Raw genomic sequence first — 21190 nt, forward strand, 5'->3', positions numbered from 1 at the left:
CCTGGTCATTTTGCTCCTCCTGCCTGTCCCTTTGAGGTTATCCAACTGGACTTCATCCATATGGAGAGATGCAATAATCTGAAGTACGTTTTGGTTGTGGTTTGTGCGTTCTCCAGATGGATCGAGGCCTATCCTCTTAAGGATAATACTGCCCTGTCCACCGCGAAAGTCCTACTGAAGGAATACTTTCCTCGGTATGGAATGCCACGGATTGTGTGGTCAGATAATGGAAGCGAGTTTGTGGGAAGTGTGATGCAGAGTGTGTGTAAGGGCCTTGGAATTCGACAGAAATTCCATAGCGCCAATCATCCCCAGGCAGCGGGTTTGGTTGAGGGGTACAATGGTACTCTGAAGCTGAAACTCGCGAAGATACAAGCTACGACTGGTTTGTCATGGCCTGATGCCTTGCCTCTGGCTCTCTTATCGACCAGAGCGACTGTGCACTCTCGAGTAGGGCTCAGCCCATATGAGATTGTGTTCGGCCGCCCTGCGAACATTTGGGGAGTCCCGAGGCCTAAGGCCTTTGACAGTCTTGAGTATCCAATGCTAATTGATTATCTTCATGATCTAACTGCTAAACTGAGGTTAATTCATCAACAGGTCTTTGAAGCTTTACCGGCACAGACAGAGGGTCCTGGACATCGGCTTCAACCGGGTGACTGGGTTGTTACCCGTAATTTTGGCAGAAAACGTAACCTGGAGCCGAGATTCGTGGGACCCTACCAAGTGCTGCTGGCTACGAGGACTGCAGTTCGGTTGGAAGGCAGAAAGAACTGGGTTCACGCCACCCATACCAAGAAAGTTCCGATCCCTTTACCAGCAGACAGTTGGGTGAGAACTGGTATTGCGGCAACGGAAACCGAGACCCCTCTATGCTTTGTGCCGTTCAGTGATGCTCAACCTGTAAGAGACAATTCATCGCAGTCAGACACATCTGTTGAGTCATCAGTTTTGGAGAACTCAAGGTCTGCATTGTCATCTGATCGACTGAACACTGTTACACCAGTTGAACAATTATTTGAGGAGCAGACTCGATCTGGAAGAAATCGATATTTTCTTTGCCCACGTAACAAAGACTAATACATTTTTCCTCATCTTTTCCTTTACTGTTGCCACGAACCTTATGAACAATTACATCCTTTTCTGATTTTTGAGTTCCTTTTTATGTGTACTCTTTACAGCTAAGAGATTTTTATTAAGTTGAGTGTTTGTTTAGGAAAACGTATCATCCGGGTTAACCGTAGGGCCGTGCGGGTACTCCTTTCTGTTTAGCAGGTTCCTGACACTAGGTTGGTTACTTTTGTCGACTCCTGGGAACTCCTGGGAATTGATAATCGCTACTCAGAACGAAGTGCGTCAAGGACGTCACGGACGGTTTTTAGAGGATGGCATTCTCTAAGCTGTTGGAAGAAGAAAGGATGTCGGCGCAAAGATCAAAATTGCATAAGATCATACGGACAAAATGTTTTTTGTTTCAGGTATTCCTGCTGTTTCTGACTGTATCTATGCTATTGGTGGGTGGAGTGTATTTTGGAATACAATCGTTATTGCCTTCCATTTCACCTACTTTTTCTCCTAAACTAAGTGCTGACACCACTGTTTCTCCACATTCCTTTCATCCTCTGCCCCAACATGAACAGGTTAGGCGTGCGGAATTCATGAATAATTCCTTTGTTCAACTCCTACATCAGCATCAGTTGGTGGTGAATACTACCAATTGTTGGGTGTGCGGGTTAATGCCACATACCATGGATAGGGGTATTCCGTACTTGGTTCTCCCTTATAGCTCCCAAGGGTCAGCTCGAGCATTCCAAACTATGTTCCGTAGTGCACTAGATTCCTACCCCAGTCGAGAGCCACGTTCTGCAAACTTTGGTCCTGGTCCGTACCACAAGCCTTTGGCGATAGCGATTGCTGATTTAGATGCAGGCCTATAAAGATCTGAGTAAGGCTGAGTATAGTATGTCAGTGGGTGATAGACAGCTTAAGAGCTCGTCTCCAATATGGATCGTACCCCACCTCGGTAATTTCTGCTTGAAGGGTCTTGGTCGAAATCCGAGAGCACAACTTGGGGAGAGTGCTTGTACTGATACGTATGTTTTACCAACGCTCTCTTCCCCTGTTTTCTTGACTGCAAAGGATACCTATTTCGTATGTTATGAGCGTGCATATACATGGTTGCCCCGTGGCTTCTCGGGTACCTGTTATATTGCGAATCTTTTGCCACCGACTTTTACAGTTGCCTCAGACTATCACAAGACTAGAGTTGTGAGAGGCGTTATTAGTGAAGAGGACACTGCCGGTCAAGAAGCAGGAGACTTCTTTAAGGGTTTCTTGCCGTTTTGGGGACCTATGGTTAATAGTAGGAACATGAGACAGTTGACCCGTGTAGTAGAGTCAACTGCTAACATAAGTGCGAGTGCTCTTGGTAATCTAACAGCAGAACTTCAGGCGGATAGACTTATGACATTGCAGAACCGTATGGTTCTAGATGTTGTTCTAGCAGATAGAGGTGGTGTGTGCAAAGTGATCCATTCGAGTTGTTGCATTTTCATCCCTGGCAACGCTCCAACTGTTTACCAAGCCATCTCGAAGTTACATAAGATCTCCGAGTCCATACACGTGGACGAAGGTGGTTGGACACTTCTAGGATGGTTTTGGGGCATGATATCAACTTGGGGTTGGAAGATTCTGATGATCGTAGGGGTTGTTGTAACGTTTTTGTTCACGTGTTGTCTTTGTGTGCAGTGTGGTCCTGCCTTATGTGGTCTTTGTGCCACAACGTGTATAAGATGGCCATCTGTTACCAAGGAGACATTGATGGATAGAATGATGTTCCAGCAGCAACTGAACGATTTGATGAATATCGAAATCGATTCTGATCTTGACTAGTGCTTGCCTACATGAGGGCAAAAGGAGCGTCTGAGGTTCCGTGAGAATCGTAATGGCACTTTTTGGGTGTGTTCGAATATGGACGAGTTTGGTATCTACGAACCGCAAATGACGAGTTTAGTGGGTGTACGCGTTTTCGCTACGCTACTATGTATGGTTCGTCTCATTTCTGGGTATGTCCATCTGAACCCTCGGGTTCCATTTTAGATACGGCATCCATTTTGCTTCTTGCCCTCAAGTAGCCAGCGAACGGACCTTGTCCGCTTCGTGACCCTGGGATTCCCGAGTTTCCGAGGAGGACACGTGTTCCTTTGAAGGTGTCTTTACGATGAGGGGGATGACACGGCAAAGGCAGATGGCTCCGCTCGAGGGTCATCTTGCTGTGCCAGTGTATTGTTTCAGTCATACATGCATTAGGCACGAGTCCTTTGATCCTGCAATTAAGTTTCCGATATTACTTTTTACACTCTTTTTCCAATCTGTGTGCATCCTTGTTTTTCCTTTGCATCTGTTCCTGTCCTTTCTCCTAATTCGTTTACAGCCAGAATGGAATGTGCTTAATGTGGGGATAGTGTGCTTTTACAGTTGGGAACCGGCAATGCTGCTGCAATTATGTTCCGGGCTTCTGAAACATGAATGCGACCCTCTTGAAGTTTATTGTGGGAACTGAGTTGTAACCTTTGTTCGTCATGTTGTGCAATGACGAAAATGTGTATAAAAGGAGCGATCCACTTGTGCAATTTGAAGCAGTCTCCCAGAACCTACACGTTGTGTACTTCTTGCGACTTCTGTATCCCTGCAGTGAATAAACGCTGATCTTTGACGCCGCAGGAAGTGTCCCGTGTCTCTGTGTTTTGTACGCCGGAACAGGTAACCCACGAAGGTTTCAGGTGTTGTCCCCTGGTACCGCTGGGCCTTAGAATAGCCCAGTCCTTCAGGAGTCCAGGGCACACTCAGTCAAAGTATAAAGGTGGGGGCAACCATGCAGAAAGTGGGCACTTTCTCACACAACCCCCCAAACAAAAGAGGATGAGACTCATCTTTCCCTAGAGATTCTTCATTTTCTAAGTGGAAGAACCTGGAAAGTCCATCTGCCTTGGCATGGGCAGTCCCAGGCCTGTGTTCCACTACAAAGTCCATTACCTGTGGGGAGATGGACCAAAGATTTAGGATTTTCACCTTTCATCTGCATTATCAACTTGAGGGTTCTGTGATCAGATTAAACTAGGAAGTTAGTAGCAAACAAGTATGGTCTCAGCTTCTTCAGGGACCAAACCATTTAGCGCCATGACGCCTCCGGGCAATCGCGTGCTCTATAAATCTATAAATCAAATCAATCAGTCAAAACCACAGCAAAGGCCTCCCTCTTAATGGCACTGGATGGATCACAATTGCCTTAAACTAAATGCCCAAAAAACTGAGGTCATCATCTTCGGCAATAATCTTTCTTTCTGAACACCAAACTGGTGGCCACCAGAGCTGGAGTCACTACCTGAATGCTCAAATAAAGTAAGAGACTTAGGCTTCTTGGTAGACAAAGAATTGAAATTCAAGGACCAAGTAAACAAAATAACTTCGGCCTCTTTTTGCTCTCTAAGACTAGTAAAAAATGTTTGCTCTCCGAACTTTTGAAAACAGTAAAAATGGCATTGGTTCTCACAAGGATTGATTACTGCAACAGTTTGTATCTTACTCTTGCAATGGGTCTTCTTAAGAGGCTTTAGACACTGCAAAACACTGCGGCCCGTTTCCTTTTTAAAATTCAGCCAGAGGAGCAATCAGGAAATTACACTGGCTACCATTCAAGTAATGTTGTAGCTTCAAGGCTCTCTGTCTGGCCTATAAATCACTGCACGGATGTGGGCAAGACCATTTTAAGAAAAAAATTAAATGGTATATCCAGCAAGGACACTTCGTTCAGGCTCTGCTAGGAACCTGACTGTCTCCTCATTCAGGAAAACTACCTGGAGTGTAAAGAGCGTCTTTAGGGCCACTGCCATGCTCTGTAACAGTCTCTTACTGACACTAAAAGCTGCCCCTCTCTACACTCCTCCAGAAAAGCCTTAAAGACCTGGCTTTTCACACAGGAGTAGAAGATATTGATGCACCCGCTTGATCCAACAATGATATTGCTGCTGCCTAAACCAGACTTAGACAGCGCCAAGACGCCTCAGGGCATGAGTTTGCGCTTTATAAGTCATATTTACATTACTCCAATGCTGCTCCATGTGGCGAAACATTCTGCTTATAAAAGCAACAGGTTGGTCTTGGCCTTCATCATTGGTCTGGGATAGGACCGCTACTATCCCTAGCTCTAAGGCATCAGTCTGCACAATAAACTGCTTGCTATAGTCTGGAGCTTTGAGAATTGGTGCTGAGCACCATGCCTCTTTCTGGGATTTCAGCTGTCCAGTTTACCTTTTTGGGCATTGTTAAACTGGCCATTCCTACTGTGGTACTGGTTGTTCCTTCTTCCCTTCTCGCCCCTCTCTCTCTTTTTCCATCTTTTATTAGTGTCAGCCTCAGTTAGAGTGAACAACACAGTGTAAATGAGACATGTGAGGCAAGGGATATGGACTTGAGGGCAGATTTACAAGCCCCTTGCGCCACTTTTGCGTCACTTTTCCCATGTTAAAAGTAACGCAAAAGTGGTGCATGGGGCCTGTAAATCTGCCTCTTGGTACTTTGTATTTATTGAGTAGCGGTACGAAATTGTAAGAACAGTCTTGTTAAGTCCTTGTCAGAGGCTGAGGAAGATGGGGAAGAGGGGAATGGTCTTCGGCTTGGACAATTTAGGCCGGTGTCTTGGGCGTATGTCCTCTTCAATGGCAGCTGCATTGTATTTATGGAGATCCCTCAGTCGTGCGGTATAGTGGAGAGGGTTGCCTCAAAATAAAAGAAAACAAAAGAGAACACGGTCACTACAGTGTGGTGTCTATGAGCAGGGGTTTGTGCTCCCTTCACCGCTCCCTTGCAATAACCTCTCAGTGGTGCAGTCGTTTAACATGTACCTCCCGACCACCAGTGGAGTAATGCTGTCACACTAAGGGAAGTCACTTGCCTGGAACCACGACCCTCCTAGGCCGTGGCAGGGGGTGTACCGATGGCTTCTCCTGCAAGGGCACCAGCGGTAGCAGCGGGACTCTCGTAAGGCAGGCGTGGTGTTTGTTCCTTGGCTCCAATATCGCTGTTTACGGGGTCTCGCTGATGGCCTCTCTCTCTCTCCCTGGCGGCTCCCTCCCATATCTGCGGCGTCCCGTCTCTTTGCTCCGGCACCTTTGGTTCCTCCCTCGGCTCGTCCTTCCGGGTTTCATCGGCGTCTTCCATCCAACGTATCTCCCATGCTGGTGCGCTGACCTCCTCTTTATATGTTCCAGCACCGGCCGCCATATTGTGTTCTTGTCGGTGGTCGGTGCCATATTACACTGCTTCCTCGTCAGGTATGGACGTTCAGGCCATACAGATACCAGACATCTGGAGAGGAAGTCGACGTTCCCTTGGAGTTTTCCAGGAACATGATAGGTCTGGAAAGAAAAAGGGTGCAAGGCTAGGAACCAACATAGTATTCTGGGCTTGGTGTTTTTATTGGTAGTTAATAAAGTGAGAGGGGCATGGTCAGTTAATAGAAGGAAGGTCCGTCCCAGTAAATAATATTGGAGGGCCTCCACAGCCCACTCAATAGCTAGACACTAATTTTCTATTGTGGCATAATGATGTTCCCTAGGAAAGAGTTTTCTACTAAGGTAAAGAATAGGAGGTAGATATCCTTCACAGTCAGGCTGGGAAAGTACAGCCCCTAACCCATAGTCAGAGGCATTGGTCTGAAGGACAAAGGTCTTATTGAAGTCTGGACAATGGAGAACAAGATTGCGACATAGAGCATTTTTTAATTTATTGAAACTATCGTTTTGGGCTTCAGACCATGAGATTTTAGCGCTTGGGCGACGGCCAGCAAGCAGATCGGTAAGGGGACAGGCCAATTCGGAGAAGTGGGGAATAAACCGACGATAATAACCCACTAGACCGAGGAATGACAGTATATCTTTCTTTGAGGTTGGCTGGGGAATGCTACGTATGGCTTCTACTTTATTTACTTGAGGATGGATGTGTCCTTGTGTAATACAGTACCCTAAATAATTTAGGGGCATATCTACAAGGCGGCGATAAAAAATTATCGCTGCTTTTGCGGCCGTTTTCGGCCGAAAAGCGGCGATAATTTTATCGCTGTATCAGCAAGGTAACGCTATCGCGTGAATCCTTGCCTTAGCGCCTGTTTACTGAACGCCCAGCTTTGCATCTCTAATGAGATGCAAAGTGGGCGTTCCTTCCCGAAATAACTGGAGAAATGACGCTAACCGACATTTCTCCAATTATCAAGGGAATCGCTAACAAGCATAGCGATAAGAAAAGTAGCGCTAACCATGGTTAACGCTACTTTCCTTATGCCTGCTTCAGTTCTGACTTAGCCATGTAATCCAATGGGAGGTAGATTACATGGCTACGACCACCCTGCCCTATCAGCAAGGTATCGCCGGTCACAGTGCGATTATCGCTGGATTTCCAGCGATAATTACACTGTTTGCCAGCTAACGCTTGCATTTCTATCGCTTTGGAGATATGCGTTACTGATAGCACGCTATCTCCGCGATAGAAAGCAGTGATAGCCGGCGATAATTATCCTAGCGCTAAGTGCACTTAGCGATAATTTTCGCTGGCCCTTGCTGATATGCCCCTTATACGGTCTGTAGCATGGAGGGTTTTCTTTGGGTTAAGAGTTAGGCCTGCTTGTGTGAGAGTGGACAGGGTCTTCTCCAGGTGGAACAGATGAGTTTTCCAGTTTGGGCTGAATACTACGATATCGTCTAGATAGGCGGCTGCATAATGTTGGTGGGCTCTTAATATTATGTCCATCAATCTTTGGAATGTGGTGGATGCACCATGTGGGCCAAATAGAAGGTCTTTAAATTGATACAGACCTGATGGTGTGGAGAAGGCCATTTTTTCTTGAGCGGTTGAAATAAGGGGGATCTGCCAATACTCCTTAGTAAGATCTATGGTAGATATGACCTTGGTTTTCCCTACTTTCTCTATTAATTCATCGACCCTAGGCATGGGGTAGGAGTCGAACTTAGACATAGCGTTTAACTGCCTGAAAACGATACAAAAACAAAGGCTATCATCTGGTTTAGGTATAAGGACTACTGAAGAGCACCAGACGCTACGAGAGGGTTCTATTATGTCTGCCCTTAACATATCTCTGATCGCCGTCTCTATGATTTGTCTTCTGGCTGCAGGGACACAATAGGGTTTAAATCTTACAATTTTCCCTGGGTCTGTAATCATATCATGCTTTATAAGTTCGGTTCGCCCTGGGAATTTTTAGACTACTCTGGGGTACTTCTCTAACAGGTCCTTTATTTGCTGCTTTTGGGTCAGGGTTAGCATCTCGCCCGTATTAACCTCATCTGGGGAAGACTCCTCCAGTATTTTGGGCGGAAGATCGGATCTTTGAGACAGGAATATGGTACCTATCATCGAGACCTTCTCTTTTGGGGGTTCTTCCCATTTTTTTAACAGGTTTACATAGTATACTTGGCCTCTTTGGTTTTTATTGTGTACGGCTACTCTATAGGTAACAGGAGTGACTTTACTCAGGATGGGATAGGGTCCTGGCCATGTGGCTAGAAACATTTTTATCGCTGTTGGGCAGAAGAATAAGAACCTGCTCACCTACAGCAAACTTCCTCAATTTTACTCCTTTGTCATATTCTCTTTTTTGTCTTTCCGTAGCCTTTCCCATGTTCTGGTGTACGGTTTCCCATAAGGAAGTTAAGGTGTCTTTGAGTGATTCGCTATAGGCTTCCCCCCAACGACCGGGGTCTCCGTCCCAACACTAGTTTGAAAGGGTAAAAACCAGTAGACTTCAGCTCATGGGAGTGGATAGAGAATAATACCAAAGGGAGCTTTTTGTCCCAGTCTCTGCCTGAGTCGTTTATTAGTTTTCTTAATATGATTGTGATGGTTTTATAGTACCTCTCCACCAACCCATCAGTCTGTGGGTGATACATGGCTGTGCGTATCTGTCGTACCCCAAGGATGGTGCATACTTGTTTCATTAGTTGTGAAACAAAAGGGGTCCCCTGGTCTGTCAAGATCTCATTTTGGGAGCCTACTCTGGAAAAAAAGTATTCATGGCTTGGGCAACTGATGAAGAGGTCATGCTTGTTAGAGGGATGGCCTCCGGGTAACGTGTTGCACAGTCCACAATAACTAATATATACTGATGTCCTCTTGCTGAAGTTGTAAGAGGGCCCACTAGATCCATTCCCACTCTCTGAAAAGGGACTTCAATAATAGGGAGGGGCCCTAACACTGCTTTTTTTACATGTGGGGGATTAATCAGTTGGCATCTGGGGCACGAGGAGCAAAACCTAGCCACTTCACGGTATACACCTGGCCAGTAGAAGCGCCCTAAGATGCAATTCAGGTATACTCTTGTCCGTAATGGCCCCCAGCAGCCATACTATGGGCGAGACACATGACTTGTCCCCTAAAGGCTACAGGTACTAGGAGTTGTTCAACCGTTTTTGTTGCGGTGGACCCTATACTGCAAACCTCGCTTCACACAAAAATAGGGTCCTACCTGGTCAGAGTTCTCTTCTTCTGCCCTGTCCCAGGCATATTTCAGGGTACTGTCAAATTTTTCTGCTGTTCTGAAGCTTGGGAAAGGAACTGCGTCGTCACCTGGGGATGAGAGAACAGAGGTAATAGGGGGTTGGAGTGAACGCCGATAAAGTTCTCTTTCATTTCTTTTTTCTCTTCTAGTTTTCGGGACCTTTACTTTGGGCAACTCTGTGTGTACTCAAGAGAAGGGAGCCTCCCCCAGCCACACCACCGGTTGGGTGTCTTTGGTCGTGTTAGAAAGGTAATAGTTGAAATGGGGCAATTCAGTCCCTAGTATCAGTTTCTCTTGTAGTTGGGGTACGACCCCCACATTACGTAGTTGGGGTTCCCCGTCGATAGTCAGTAACACTTCTGCAATGGGATAGGTTTTTATGTCCCAATGTACACAGGACACAGATATGGATTCGCTGTCCCTTATTTGGGCTTTTGGTATCAGTTCTTGGGAAACCACTGAGTGGCGACACCCAATGTCGAGTGAAGCATTAATTGGATTGTCGTTAAGGTAGACTGTTTTCATGTACCAATCATTCTCGCTCTTTATTACCAGTACTCTTCCCTGGTTCCCTGGTTCCATCGGTTCAGCTGTCTCTGTCTTGTGAGGACAATTTCTTGAGATATGGCCCCACTCGCCACAGCGAAAGCACTGGGGTCTCATGTGCTGGCTTGAACTTTCGACTGCTGACTTTCCTGTGCCTTTCAAGTTGCCAGAGTATCGTGGTTCTCCAGTACGAGTTATTGTACGGGGAACTGTTTTGGGCATTGTTAGGGTAGTCCTTTGGGACATACCACGGAATTTGGGGGAACGATGGTAGGCACAGGCCAGCTCTATGACTGAGTGAGGTTGAGGGTGTTGTTTTAACCAAGAACGTGTTTTATACGGCAATGCTTCTAGGTATTGTTCCAAGATGACTCTTTCGGTGACTTCCTCTACAGACGACATGGTGGTTTGTAGCCACCGATTCCCCAGGTCTTTGATTCGGTAGAAAAGGGCCCAGGGGTTTTCCCCTTGCACCCACTTCTCCTTGCGGAATTTGTCACTGTAATATTCTTCGTTGCAACCCAGCCTTTCCAAGATAGCCCTCTTTATCTCCTAGTAGGATGTTGTACCCACCGGGTTAGCTGCCTGATAGGCGGCCTGCAATTCCCTGGACAAGTGGGGGGCTATATATTGGCCCCAGTGCTCTGGCGGCCAGGCTGTAGTCGAAGTCACCCTTTCAAAATTTACAAAAAAATAGTCTGGGTCATCCCCTTCTTGAAACTTTTGCAGGACTGAGCTGGGCACGTTCGGGTGAACTCAAGTGTGGGATATAGCATCCGTAAGACGAAGGATAGCAGAATCCTGCACCTGCTGGTTGGTGGCAAACAACGATGCCTGTTTCTTCAAGGCAGTTTGGAAGGCCACTCTTTCTTCCGGTGCGGTTTTTGCCTGTTGCTCTAGGAAAAGCTGTAGGTGACGTTGTCCCTCGGCCAGTTGGGTTATCATAGCCTCCATTGTAATGGGTTGTGTCGTTATGGGCTAGACACACACATCCCACTTCTGATACCACTGTTAGACTGGCCGTTCCTACTGTGGTACTGGTTGTTCCTTCGTCACGTCTCATCCCCCCTTCTCTCTCTCTCTCTCCATCTTTTATTAGTGTCAGCCTCAGTTAGATAAAACAACACGACGTAAATGAGACATGTGAGGCAAGGGATATGGACTTGGTTCTTTGTTTTTATTGAGTAGCGGTACGTTATTGTAGGAACAGTCTTGTTAAGTCCTTGTCAGAGGCTGAGGAAGATGGGGAAGAGGGGAATGGTCTTCGCCTTGGACAATTTAGGCCAGCGTCTTGGGCATATGTCCTCTTCAATGGTGGCTGCTTTGTATTTACGGAGATCCATCAGTTGTGCGGTACGGTGGAGAGGGTTGCCTCAAAATAAAATAAAAAATAAAACAACAGAGAACACGGTCACTACAGTGTGGTGTCTATGAGAAGGGGTTTGTGCTCCCTTCACAGCACCCGTGCAATAACCTCTCAGTGGTGCAGTCATTTAGCGTGTACCTCCCGACCACCAGTGGAGTAATACTGTCACACTAAGGTAAGACACTTGCCTGCAAACATTACCCTCCTGGACCATGGCAGGGGGTGTACCGATGGCTTCTCCTGTGGGGGCACCAGCAGTAGCAGCTGGACTCTCGTCAGGCAGGCGTGGTGTTCTTTCCTTGGCTCAGATACCGTTGTTTACAGGGTTTCGCTGTTAGCCTCTTTCTCTTTCTCTGTCGGCTCCATCCGATATCTGCGGTTCCCGTCTCCTTGCTCCGGTGTCTTTAGCTCCTCCCTCGGCTCGTCCTCCCGGGTTTCATCGGCATCTTCCGTCAAACGTATCTCCCATGCTGGTGTGCTGACCTCCTCTTTAAATGTTCCAGCACCGGCTGCCATATTATGTTCTTGTGCGGCGGTCGGTGCAGTATTACAGGCATCTTCTTGGAGGCTAGTTCTGTGAGGGGAGTCACAATGGACCCATATCCCTTCACTGACCTCCTGTAGTACCCAGTCAAGCCAAGGAATGCCCTGTTTTGGGTGTGGGTTGTTGGAGCTGCCCAGTCCAGGATGGCCTGGATCTAGGGCTGTAAGGGTTGCACTTGGCCTCCACCAACAAGGTGGTCCAAGTATACCACAGTGCCCTGCCCTATCTGGCATTTGGTATTTTGATAGTTAGGCCTGCAGTTTGCAGGGCTTTTAAAACCTTCCCAAGGTGGATCAGGTGATCCTGCAAGGTCGAACTAAAGACAGCAATATCATCTAGATATGCTGCACTAAAGGACTCCAATCCAGCAAGGACTTGAATCACCAACCTTTGGAAGGTGGCAGGGGCATTCTTTAAACTAAAAGGCAGAACAGTGAACTGATAATGCCCATTAGGTGTGGAGAATGCTGTCTTTTCTAATGCTCCTGGTGCCATGCCAAGCTTCAGTACCCTGCAGTTAAATCAAAGGTACTTAGGCTCCTGGGATGGGGTGAGCATCTGTCTTGGTGACAGAGTTGAGCCCTCTATAGTTCACACAGAACCTCATATCTCTCTTTCCACCCTGTGGATGAACTTTGGGGACTAGAACCACTGGGCTGGCCCAGGGGCTCTCAGAGGATGCAATAACCCCTAACTCCAGCATCTTGCTGACTTCAGCTCTGATGCTTTCCTTGGCTTGATCAGGCTGTCAATAGATTTTTTTCTAGACAGGTGCACTGTCACCAGTGTCCACACCACGGGTACACCAGTTTGTCTGACCAGGGGTCAAGGAAAAGAGCTTAGCATACTGCTGCAAGACTTGCTTGCAATCAGTCTGCTGTTGGGCAGTGAGGGTGTCTGAAAAGACAAGTCCATAAACTGGCCCATCTTTGGAGCTGTATGAGAAGAGGTCAAGAAGAGGTTCACTCTCTGTCTCCTGATCCTCATCAGTCACCATCAGCATGGTGATGTCAGCCCTGTCATGGAAAAGCTTACGTTGGTTCACATGGATCACCCTTTTGGGTGTCCTGCTTGTGCCCAGGTCAACCAAGTAGGTGACCTCCCTTTTCTGTTCTAAGATGGGGTAAGGGCCACTCCATCTGTCCTGGACAGCCTTTGGTGCCACTGGCTCCAAAACCAATACCTCTTGCCCTGGTTGAAATTCTGCCGGTGCAGCTTTTTGGTCATACCTGTGCTTCTGAAGCTCCTGGCTGGCTTCAAGATTTTTGGAAGCTTTTTCAATGTACTCTGCCATTCTGGACCATAGGCCTAGCTCATAGTACACAATGTGTTGTTTGGGTTCTTGGAGAGGCTTCTCCCAACCCTCTTTTACAAGACAGAGTGGTCCCCTGACAAGATGGCCAAACAGAAGTTCAAAGGGAGAAAACCCTACTCCCTTCTGAGGCACCTCTCTGTAGGCGAAAAGCAAGCATGGTAAGAGGACATCTCATCTCCTTTTGAGTTTTCAGGGAGCCCCATATTCAAGCCTTTCAATGTCTCAATGTATTGTTAAACCTCTCAACAAGACCATTGGTTTGTGGGTGATAGGGTGTAGTAAACGTGTACTGCACTCCACACTCTTTCCACGTGTGTTTTAGGTAAGCAGACATGAAGTTGGAACCTGTATCTGAAACCACCTCCTTAGGAAACCCTAGCCTGGTGAAGACACCAATGAGGGCCTTGGCTAGTGCAGGAGCTGTAGTAGTCCTAAAGGGAGTTGCCTCAGGATACCTAGTGTCACGATCCACTACCACTAGTATAAACTTGTTTCCTGCTGCTGTGGGAGATTCAAGTGGACTCACTATATCCACATCTACCCTCTCAAAGGCTACCCCAACCATTGGTAGTGGCATCAAGAGGACATTTGGTTATCCACCTGTTTTGCCACTGGTTTGACAGGTGGCACAGGAGCTGACAAACTCCTTTACTTTCTGAGACATCTTGGGCCCGTAAAAGTGGCTAACTAGCCTTTCCCAAGTTTTGGTTTGGCCCAGCTGTCCAGCTAGTGGGATGACATAAATGATGGGATCAGTGTGGGTTTAATGTGCTGAGAAGTTTGATACCAAACTTCTCAGTTTTCAGTAAAGCCATTATGGTACTGTGGAGTTCGTACTGACAAACGCCCAGCACCGTATACTCCTAATGGCATCACTGCACTTACAATGTATAAGAATTGACTTAGACATTGTAGGGGTACAGGGCTCATACAGCTGTTACCTCACCACTGGTATAGTGCACCCAGCTAGAGGGTTGGCTGATCTATGCCAGGGCAGTGGGTTATAGGCATGGCACACAGGGATGTTGACTCTTCACTTTGTTCTGCACCAAAACACACAGCCTGCAAAGGCAGTGTGTGAGTGTAAGGGTACAGGTCCTCTAAGGGTGGCACAATAAGTACTGCAGTCCTTAGACGCTTACCTAGTCATAGTGCCCTGGGTACCTGTGGTACCAATTACCATGGACTGACCTGTGGCCAGAGAGTGCCAATTGGGTTTGGTCTTCAAAGCAGTTTTAGGGAAAGAACATAGGCCGTGGGTACCTGATTGACCGGATTCCAAGGCACACTCAGTCAAAGTACATCAGCAGTTCAGCAAAAAGTGGGGGCAACCATGCAGAAAGAGGGCACTTTCTCGCAGCTACAGCAGGAGATGTCAAGGATCAGTCTGGCGATGGCGTTTTAAACATACTGTAGTTTCTTGAGTTTTTTCTGTGTGGCGCCGGTGGAGAGTGTGTTGCCATAGGAGAGTCTGCTGGTGATGAGTGTGTGGGTGAACGTCTTTCTGGATTCTGAAGAGATCCACCTGAATGTCTATCCAAGCAGGCAGAGACTGTAGAAGCAGGCTGAGGAAACTGTGTTGATTTGGTGGTTCATTGTGAGCGAAGAGTCCAATATGATGTCAAGGTTGCATGCGTGGTCCATCAGGGTGGGGGGAATGCCCAGCGCAGGAGTCACCCCAGGCTGACGTGGTGGGTCCCAGGATGAGAACTTCGGTCTGTACCCGTCGCTGGGGCAGCAATGCGCTCTACAAATCTCATAACATAACATATACCGAGTTGACCTTGAGGAAGCTGTCTTTCATCTATGTAGCGACGGCCTTCATTCCATTGTGGAAGTTGGTTCTGGCAGTCGAGGGTTCATTCGTGAGGGAGAGGATCAGCTGGGTGTCATCAGCGCAGGAGACGATGTTGAGTCTGTGACTTCTGGCGATGGCTGTGAAGGGGACCATGTAGATGTTGAAAAGGGTGAGGCTCAGAGTACGAACCCTGGGGGACCCACAGCTGATCTCTGTGGGTTCTGAGAGGAACTTTGACAGTCTGACTTGCTGGGTTCGGCCGGTGAGGAAGGAGTGAATCCAGTCCAAAGCCTTGTCAAGGATCCCGCCGTCGTGAAGTCTGGTGATTAGGGTGCGGTGGGAAAATGTGTCGAAGGCAGCCGATAGGTCTAGTAGGATGAGGGCTGCAGTCTTGCCTCTGTCGAGGAGGGAGCGGATGTCATCTGTGGTGGCGAGGAGGGCAGTCTCTGTGGTGTGGTTGTTTCAGAAGCTGGATTGAGAGGAGTCCAGGATGTGGTTCATTTTGATGAACTCAGAGAGTTGGGCATTGATGGCCTTCTCCATGACCTTTGGTAGTGAAGGGTAGGAGGGAGATTGGTCTGAAGTTCTTGAGGTCCGACTGGTCTGAGGATGGATTCTTCAGCAGTGGGTTGATTTCGGCCTGTTTCCAGTTGTCAGGGAAGGTGGGGGAGCTGAGGGGGGATGGCTGCAGCTGCTCTGTGAAAAATGTGGTGCGGGCATGGGTCCGTTGTGACCCCTAAGTGGATGCTTTTGATGGTCTTGAGCCATGTCCTCTGTCATGGGCGGGGTCCAGCAAAGCATTGTCTGTGGCTTGGTTGAGTGCGATGGTGGCAGGAGTGGTGGCCAGGTCTAGGGTGTCAAAGCTGTTGTAAATCTTCATGATCTTGTGGTGGAAGAAGGTCCCTAGTTTGTCACAGAGGTCTTAAAGGGAAAAACATCTGGGGTCTCGCTGTTGGGCCTGGCAAACTCCTTGATGATGGTGAAGAGTTATTTGCTGCTGTGTGCGTTAGCATTGATTCTGTTTTGGAGAGCCATTTTCCTGGTGGTTTTCAGGAGGAGGTAATGTGTGTCGTCTGTCGTTTTGAAGGTTGCATGAGTTTCTGGGGTTTTGTTGATCCTCTATTTCTTCTTGAGGCATCTGCAGGTGCATATGGACTCATGGAGGGCAAGTGTGAATCAGCTGGCCACCTTGGAGCGTTGTTTGCTTGGTCTTCTCTTGAGGGGTGTCAGTGTGTCGGCGCAGTTGGAGATCAATTGGTGGAGGTTACATGCTCGGTGTTGGCGTCCACAAGGAGGTCTTTGGTTGCCTTGGTCCAGCTGCGGCTGGGGGGGCGATGATGATGATGGTGTGCTGTGGGTGTGTCCAAGGCGAGGTGTACAAAGTGGTGGTCAGTCCAGGAGAGTTCGGTGGTGTGGCTGTAGATGATGCCCCTGCTGACGGAGAAGAAGCGGTTGAACGTGTGTCTGGCTGTGTGGGTTGATGCGGAGACTCGCTACTTGGGTCCAATGTTTGTGAGGCTCTCCAGGAGGGAGGCGGTGTTCTGGTCGCTGGGGTTGTCCAGGTGGAAGATGAGGTCCAGGTCAGAGGCACCAGCAGCTGCAGGAGGGACTGCAGCAGCAGCTACCGGACGGCGCTGCACTGTGAAAGGAGCAAATCCACTAAGGGAATAGGGAGACAACTTGATCAAATTTCACAATCAGCTAAACACTTGCCAGTTCTCCTAATTCCTACATCTCTTGCAGCAGGCATTTCCCTGTAGCAGTTAGTTCAGAGATTTCTGTGTGTTTTAGCACCAAGATAACCCTAGCCGGTGAATGTATGCTCTCTATAAAAAAACAACAACAAAAATAAAGTAAACTAAGCTGCAAAATTGCTGCAAAATTACTTTTAAAGGGGCCATCTGTGACTTCTGATAGTACAAGTTGTTTACCTTTGCGAACCTTGGACAGATTTAACATGGCCGGCAGGAGGTGACCGACGGTCTAATTCAGAGCTAAACTACCCAGGCGATCTCTGACATACAGGCTTTCATTTTCTGCAAACAGATGTTTGCGAGCACTTAAAATGATATTCTATTTAATATGTGAAAAATAACTGCTAGGCACACAAGAAATCCTCGGCTTTTGATCTGGTAAATTGGCTTCTGAGAGCCATTTTAGTCTCGATTTATACATTTATCTTTGTGAAACACAACATTAAAATTATGCGCATACTAAACGAGCCTGCTCGGAACTGGGACAACGGAGAGCTTTTCTAATTTGTCACATAGGCTTTGTGCGGTGCGGGCTCGCTATCTTATGCCTGAGGTTTCACAAAAGTACTTGCTGTCTCTACAATACGCTGCACTTTCACAGCAGCCAGTGAAAAGAATGGTATGAAAGGAGCTCTGAAAGCTGAGAGCACTTTGAGTGCTTTGATAAATTACAGTGGAGTCAGCATCCAGCCCGCTCAATGTTTAGACTGATTTAGCAGGGTACTATATGCATTTATTTTAATTCTATTCATGCTTACTTTCACAGGATGATTGATATATAACCTAAACAAAAGTCACATCAAGCCTCACGAGGTCCTATACGCCCCCTTGTCTTACCACATCGGATGTGATTGTCTCCTACTGTAGTTGTTCAAATCATATACCTTCCTAAAGCTGGAATAAAACCAAAGATGGTACAGTGAAAATCTGAGATCATATAAACAACAATTTTAAAATGCTCAGACGGCTTGAATATGATCAAACCCAGTTAGCTTCAAGCAGTACTAATAAAAACTATTCAGTAGCTAAAGGCTATATTTAAAATACAAAGGATGATAACATGCTGAATGGCGGAGCCACACACATAAATGTAAGATGCAATTTGTCTCCAAGTTATCCACCTACTGTCTTCCTTCTTCGCTCCACGCTCTGCATTACCTCTTCGTATATCTTCCCTTACCCAGTCCTTACACGTGGGACGAGAGATAGCAACATAAGTGTGAGTGGGTCAGAAAAGTACACGGTTAAGAGAGACCAACATGGAAGGGAAAGAAAAGCACATGAGAGAGGCTGCTAAAAACATGTTCACTCTACGGAGTACTGAAATAAAAGAAACAAGCATTTGCAATGCAATAGGTCTCGCATTTACGCCAGTTTGAGCTATTGACATTGCAAATAATAATGCTTTTTATTTTTGTTTTTCTTTTAAAAACATAAATTAAAGGCATTGTTATTTACAATGCCAATAGCAGAAATTCTCGTAACTGCGAGACCTATTGCATTGCAAATGTTTGTTTTAATGGCGGCTTTTGTTGGACCTGCACGTACCTAATTGTTTCCCAAACTGTTTGAAATGGGTTTTAAAATGTTTAGAAACATAATTAAAATGTTGACGTTGCTTTCTCCAGAGAAAGATTGGGTAAATTGTGGTAGGGGAGAGGCCCTTGACACCCCATGAATTTACTATTGAACAGCATAATGCACCCCCTGAATATAGCATAACGAGAGGCAATCACCAGGGGCGTAGCTTGGGCAGTAAGATGGGGAGTGTGTGGGGGGGGGGGGGCAGAGGTGTAAGCTCAGATTTTCCAACAATCACGCTGGTTAAAAATAAATTATATGAGAAACCGGGCAGGAGGGGCCTTAAGAGGCAGTAGGAAGGGAGAGGAGTGCAGATTGAGAGGGGTACCTAAAAACACAATATTTTGTAAAATAACCATTTTTAAGACCTTTAAAAGAGAGTTGTGTGTGTGTGTCTTTGTCTGCATGTGTATGTGTATGTAAAAATCTCAAGTGAAATCTGACAAACACCTTCTCACCCTACCCGACTTAAAGCACCTGTACACAACTATTTACTACAGGATACATTGGGGGGTGTACGACCCCAAACACCCCCCAACCGCCCGAAACTATGCCCCTAGCAATCACACACAGAGGACAGTGAATAAACAGGGCAATATAAAGAAATAGCAAATAAATGCACGGATAAAGTAGTGGGGGTGACCTTTTTTTGGATGTGTCCATAAAATTAACCTTTTGTCCTAAATTTTACCCTTTTTCCTGCATGTTTAGAGTCCTGCCCTGAATTTCTGGTCACCCTTGTATATTCCATAAAACAATAGTGGTGGTGTCGCGCTAGTGGCATGTAATGTTACCAGGGCCATTGGAATTACGAAATTATGCGACCACGCCGATTTTCGAATAATTATTAATTTGCCGCATTTCCCACATAATCATCTACCACATAATTTACAGATTTTAACAAAAAAAAATTTGTTTTTAGCTCAAACTGTTCAAAAGTTTCTAAATAAGTAGCAACACATGTTGTCCTTTGCAAAGGTTGACTTTCTGTTGCTTTTTTGCTCTGTTTGGGTGCTGAACTGGTACTAAGGAGTTGCAACTAATGCCCAAACAGTTAAACAAGTTTAAAAATGACAAAATAATGAAGTAATACTATCCCAAAATGTGCCGCATAATTTGCCTTTTGTTGCCGCATAATTTACTCGACCCTGATACATAATGTGGGCCTCTTTTGCCACATAATTCCTGGAGCCCAGAATGTAACTTTAGAAGAGAGTCCGGCACTGAAGCGCCTTTGAATTTGTGGAGGGGGTGGAGGAGTAGGAGGCAACCGGAGGGAGAGGCACCCGGCTCCTCTCCAGCAGAGGCGATAGAAGGGGGAGGCGAGAGCACGGACCCCTAACCCACCCCAGGATATTCACCATTAATGTCTCCTCGTCCATGTCCTATGGCCGGAGCCCGGGCCCCCACCCCCCAAGAGCGCCTGGCGGAGAGAGGGAGAGATGTAAGGGGTGGGAGAGAGAAGGGGGGAGTGCTGACAGAGCGGCCGCGGTTAGTGGTGAGAGACCCGAGGGGGAGACAAATGGGTAAACAAGTAGGTGTGCCAGTCTGCCGGGTTGTGATAGAGAGCAGAGGTAAAGAGTGTGTGCCAGGGGGAAGGAGGCGCAGGAGGTCGACGATAAACTGATGAAGAGGGGAGATGACAAGGGGGGGCAGGAGTGGACAGTGGTGAGAGAGAGAGCTGAGGAGAGGGGACATATCACAAGGAGGTGGAGTTATTAGGAGTAAGAGTGGTGGAGGGAAGGGTGGCCAGGTGCTGGAGGGATAAACAAGGGGGTGGACTAGAGTGAGAGGGAGGTGGGTGAGAAGTAATGATGGGGTGGGAGGTAACAGAACAAAGGGGGAGGTAATGGAGGTGGGGGACAAGTAACTCGTAGGGGCCTTCTGCTCGTCACAGCAGGCTAGCGCCATGGGTGGTGTCTCTCCACCGCCCCCCCCCCCCGGTGCAGTGACACATACCCATGTGGGGTGACATGGCACGTTTGCGTGCTAGCAAAGTCTGGTTTGGATCTCAAAGCTGTGCACGAGCCGAGCCGTAAACCACTTGCACAAATACAACAATCCACGTAAAATATGACAAAGAGTCTTCAAAGTTCAAAAAAATATTTCTTTAACCTGTGGAAGATTTGACATTAACAGGGCACATTATAGGACTGCTCTGAGAAGCACTTATTAAAAGTCATAGTTTTGTACAAATGGAAGTCTGAACTCGCACATTCTCAAGCGCTTTCATGCATGACGGTGATAACGAAGAACGAGGATTCCATTATTTTCAGTTTGACAAACACCCACGTTCTTATTGTTTTTTATTAGTATGCCTACACTGATCATTCCATCTATGGAATTCACATCGCATGCGATATCCCAGCCAATAATGGAAGTTTACTCACCGCCACATCAGGACCCAACGCGCCGGACAGCAGATGGTACCCAAGTACACAAATCAGCGCAAAATGGAACCAGCAAACAAAACGTCAGCTGTTCTTTGATTTAGTTGTTTCGCTGCGAAATGGATCTAAAAAAAAAGAAGCTCGTGAGTGGTGCGCGCGCACGCACCACAGCGAGACATGTGCTTTCAATTATCGCGCCCGTGTCTGGGCACGATAATTGAAACCACATGGCCTTTGGTGCGCGTAATAGACACCAATAGGCCATGGGCGGAGTAATGCGCCCGCCTTTGGCCTATTCCGTGCCTTCTTTGTGTAAAACACGCACACA

At 47.1% G+C, this 21190-nt stretch overlaps 1 long non-coding RNA gene across 1 annotated transcript in view; it reads right to left on the bottom strand.

The window, feature by feature from the left end:
• Positions 1 to 20966, bottom strand: part of LOC146830625 (uncharacterized) — a 332715-nt gene extending 311749 nt beyond the window's left edge. The window contains exons 1-2 of the long non-coding RNA XR_014961177.1: positions 20863 to 20966; positions 9536 to 9636 (exon numbers count right to left, since the gene is read on the bottom strand). This is a non-coding gene — a long non-coding RNA (uncharacterized LOC146830625). The remainder of the gene's footprint in view (positions 1 to 9535; positions 9637 to 20862) is intronic.
• Between the last annotated feature and the right edge of the window lie 224 nt (positions 20967 to 21190).

This window comes from Triturus cristatus, chromosome 5_1, assembly GCF_964204655.1.
Source record: "Triturus cristatus chromosome 5_1, aTriCri1.1, whole genome shotgun sequence".
Lineage (NCBI taxonomy): Eukaryota > Metazoa > Chordata > Amphibia > Caudata > Salamandridae > Triturus > Triturus cristatus.